General features: G+C 42.7%; 1 non-coding gene across 1 annotated transcript; it reads right to left on the reverse strand.

Annotated features, from left to right (window-relative positions):
- Window positions 1-4,358: 4,358 nt before the first annotated feature.
- Window positions 4,359-4,477, reverse strand: LOC145416566 (5S ribosomal RNA). Its single transcript, XR_013900297.1, has one exon. It is a non-coding gene; the product is annotated as a 5S ribosomal RNA (ribosomal RNA).
- Between the last annotated feature and the right edge of the window lie 312 nt (window positions 4,478-4,789).

The following is a 4,789-nucleotide window of genomic DNA, read 5'->3' on the forward strand; positions in this document are numbered from 1 at the left end:
TATAAACCTCTAACCCCTCCCGTGGGCTGAAGATTAACACAGACCGAGGAACAAAACAGGTCCAGAAATTACACCCCACAAACTGATTGGCAATTCACAATAAATGAAATATTTCAAAGTTAGCTGCTAATGTAGATATACTGAAAACGGATGGGATGGGATGGGATGGGATGGAAGAGGAGGGAGGGAACCTTGAGGAGAGAGAGACAGAAAAGCAAGACTCAGGATTGAGAATAAGATCAGTGATAAAGAAAATTTAATGTGTGTGTGTGTGTGTGTGTGTGTGTGTGTGTGTGTGTGTGTGTGTGTGTGTGTGTGTGTGTGTGTGTGTAAAAGAAGTACACTGACAAAAGGACCTACCTTCCTTTGCGATTTAACTAACGATGGCGTCATTTTACATTTAACTTATTTCCACCAAACAATTTCATTCACCTTAAGGACTACTTTTGAACTCAAGGATTTAGATATTTCCTTCCCTAACCTCTTAATTACGGGAGCTCCTTCACAAGTACAAATCGTTGGTTGGCGGCCTTACAAAAATTAACATCACCTAACCGTACGATAATTTACTTCTTTTCAACACGCTTGCATCATCAACAAGAGGTTATTCAAGTGGAATATACAAACAGATGAAAAAAATATTAAATTAATAACTAATAACGCAAGGAAAAGGTGCTCCAATGTTTCCTTATAGCCACGGGAATAAGGCTGTAAGATGCATACTGGCAGGGTGGGGCAGTGATTTAACAGTTGCTTATCACTAATTCAATGCCATTCGTCATCAATAGCATTCTCTCTCTCTCTCTCTCTCTCTCTCTCTCTCTCTCTCTCTCTCTCTCTCTCATAACCACCTCGACGGTTTATACATCGACCAGTTAATGTATTTACTCTTCTGGGAACCACACCATGAGGCACAATACCCTTGCCTGATATACCGACATTCACCTTGTCTTGCAAATAACCTTCAAAACATTTGCCATATTGCAGGAATTAATTACCTTTTTAATCCATGTGTTTATTTGTTCACCGTCTGCTGCTGAATCCCGTGAGGGGGTGACTCAAGAAAAGGACCTCCATGTGTGTCTGCTTCAACTCAAATGACCTCTCCTGCTACGCCGCCACCCTCCCTCATTTACTCTTGCACCTTATCTTCCCACCTGTTTTTCAATCTTTCTCTCCTCCTCTTTATCACTTCACCTTCATACACTATCCTACTTAGCTCATCATCCTCCCTAACATGCTCTAGCACCTTTTCTCTCGTTCTCGGTGACCTCTTCCTCCACCTCCTCCTCTGCCTAACCCACCTTACTCTAACACACTATCCAAGTCAATACAATCCTTAATGAGTAATGAGGTGCAGAAAAGTGGTGGGAAACACACTGAATAATCTGAGGTGGTGTGGCCGCGTGGAACAAATACACAGTGAGAGATTGGTTGCCTAGAATGACGTGTGCGAATGGGACGGCTACAGAAAGACGAAAGCCCAAGACCAAGAAAGGAGGACATCATTGGGAAGTGTATGAGGGAGGCCGTGGCGTATGTATGGGATTTCTTAATGGGAGGAAGTAAATATAATAATATTTGCAATAAATTCGTAACCCATTCACCCCTAAGAGTTTCTTCATAACTTTAAGCTAAGTAAAATCGTCGGGTCTAAGGTACAATAATACACAAAGTACGTCATTGGAATGGATGATTAAAAAATGCACAATACATGCGCAATCCGTCAAGTACGGTGCATAAAATCACCGTTCTGTCTCCCTCTTTGGGAAAAAAAAATCCGAGTACGGGTGCCTATGATTGTTCTAGTGAGACAAGCGGGACCCATAGAGCCTGATGACAGAAGGGGGGAAGGGGGCTGGGAAAGAAATGAGGGAGAAGGGGTGGGACAGGGGCAGAGGAGAGAAACAGGGAAGAAGGGGTACTTGGGGGTGAGGGGGGGGTATGAGGGTCAGGAAACACAGCACACACAGTCCGCCCACCTGTGTCCTGTGTGTTGTCTCCCGTGGGGGAAATAATTATTACACATCGCAGGGCTCGTGATCTACCGTTCCCACCCATTGCGTTTTCTGAAACTGTGGAGAAAACGGATGTTTACACTACCAAACCATGACTAAAAAAAAAAGGAAATGGAAGGAGGACGCATAACTAAGGAATTTGAGGACAATATAATAATTTCATGGGCTATAGATAATTTCCTTCCGTCTCTTTCCGCCAGCCGATGTTGAGATTTACAAGAGCGTCGCTGCATGGCTCTGCATGAGGCCCTCCCTTCCTGTGCTTTATGTACAGGTCAGCGGGTGCACCGTATTGGATTACCTCAGCCCTTTTAGCAAGAGAACTTTTTTTTTCTTTTACTTTCTTTACTGCGTCATGAAGCGGCAGAATTATGACAACTATTTTTCCTGTTTTTTTTTTTTATTTTTTTTTATTTCTACCTTTCTTTTCCATTTCTTGAGGAGATTCTGAAGCAAACCATCACCACGTCCAAACCAGCCAACCTACGTTACCCATCTTCACAGGGCGCCTTACCTTCACCTTATCCCACACCGGTCACCATCCCCACCCACCCCACCCATTCCTTTCTGCCTACCCAGTTCATATTTTCCTCCCTCATTTTTTACTTACATCTTACTGGCCTACCTACAACACCCATCTTTACAGTATATACTTGCCCAGCATGCCCAACCACCCACCAGCATGCCCAACCACCCACCACCACGCCAGCCAATCCCTCCACCGCCCACTTTTCCACCCAAATCCAGAGTGGTGAGACCTGAAAAGTCGCATCGCATAACTCACTGCACCTATTGGTAGGCCTATGATTTTTGCAAACACAATTTCAGACATGCTATAAATCGGTCTTCACTGACCTAAGTGGACTTGATGGACATGAAATAAGCTGGAAGGAAAATAATTTTACTTGGGTCTGACTCTAAAATTAACTAGAATGACTAAACTGGACCTAAGCTGACCTGAATGGATGTGACTGGACCAGATGCACTCTGGGTCCAACTGGACGTAGAGGCCGTAAATGTCATGGAATTCCAGTCACGACTGCCCTAAGTCGTCCTTCCTGGCCTTCCTTCCGCACAACGTAATTAATTAGGGCTATTTTATTGATTTTATGCTCACTAGTACGGTACCAGATGCATTACCTCCTCCAGGAAAATGTGACATCACTCTGAAAATAGGTATACTCGTAGTTAATATCACATCGATGACCCTCCTCTATAATCAGTATCGCTTCAGTATGAGAGCCACTAATTACTCATTATTTACACGTGGATGAGTACGTTAAATAATTAAAACTTACGTTGGATTTTTTGGATGGTAAGCAGCGTAACGCACACACTAAATAACGAAACTTTCCTAACTACTGGCCACTGGTACTGAACGATTCATATTTAGGCAGCGAACTTATTATAGTGGGCATAATACGATAAAATCAACCTCGTCCGAGTCAGTACGCTTATAGTTTTACGATGTTATTTGATGTAATGATTATTTTTAATATTACTGTATAAGTTTGTATTGCCCGTTTATATTATAATGTCTATGGTTTTCACCAAAATCTTTCTGGAACAATCAATACTCAATCACGCAGATATTCCAAGAGGAACCAGAATATGTCTTTACACCACGGAGTTTATACTACTACTGACGTCTCAGAGTCAGGTCTAATGAAGTAAAAAAATGGTGGATGAATGTGAAGCTAGTTCCCGCAACTGTAACTGGATAGTTGTTTCCACTAACTGATTATTTTACTGCCTGTTTCATAGTTTCCTTTACACAGTATATAATATAAATGTTTGTTTCCATTAACTATACAAAGTATAGTTAGATTATCCGATATTTACAATATTAAACTAATATATACCGGTACAAGCTATACTGAATCCCACACACATTAATCTGATCCAACTGCTTCATTGAGACAATGAATCCAAATGTAACCAATTCGTGTCACGATATTTCGTCTGCGGAAAATATTTTCCACAGTGGATGTTATGGTGGTGGCTGTTGTTGTGGTAGTGGTGGTTGTGGTTCCTGGTTCATCTAAAACGTGAACTCCAAGAGGATAGTAATATGGAGGGTGAACTCCCTTCAAAAACAATGCATATTTGCGTGCCCGCGCGAGGTCCCATTCTCTCGACTCTCGCAGCCAGAACAGAAAACGGAGTCCGTCTGGGATAACTGTACTAAAGCTACATCTATGGCTATTGCGGTAATCATAATGTTTCATTCATTCATTGCCAGACGCCATGTATCCCACATGGGGTGGCCAAGGGCTTAGAGTTAATTGTTTTAAAGGGAGGGGCACTAATCCTCCACCAACCCCACTTTACACGTGGGGATGCCAACAGCATCTGGTGTTCCCAGGCGGTCACCCATCCAAGTACTAACCAGACCCAACGTTGCTTAACTTCGCTGATCGGACGGGAAGCGGTGTACTCAACGTGGTATGGCCGTACACACTAATATTCCTCACGACCATACTTGTAGGCCAGCATGTGTATCCATGATGTATGTATGGGAGAGTGAATTATAATATACGGGTGTTTTAAGTATAATATGGCTTAAAAGTTCATGTAGAGCACGTGAGTGAACTGTGGACAAGAAACATATACGTAAACATATATTGGCATGCAGTGGCGGATTATACGATAAGGCTTTAAATTTGGAGTTCCATAGGCCCCATGCATCCGCACTGTGAATGTCGGTTCATGTTAAATACCCGGTGCACTACTGTAGGCAGTTGTACAGTATATAACTCACCAGAGGCTCG

The sequence above is a fragment of the Coenobita brevimanus genome, chromosome 106 (assembly GCF_032717465.1).
Source record: "Coenobita brevimanus isolate Jiangsu-jjx chromosome 106, ASM3271746v2, whole genome shotgun sequence".
In the NCBI taxonomy this organism is placed as follows: domain Eukaryota; kingdom Metazoa; phylum Arthropoda; class Malacostraca; order Decapoda; family Coenobitidae; genus Coenobita; species Coenobita brevimanus.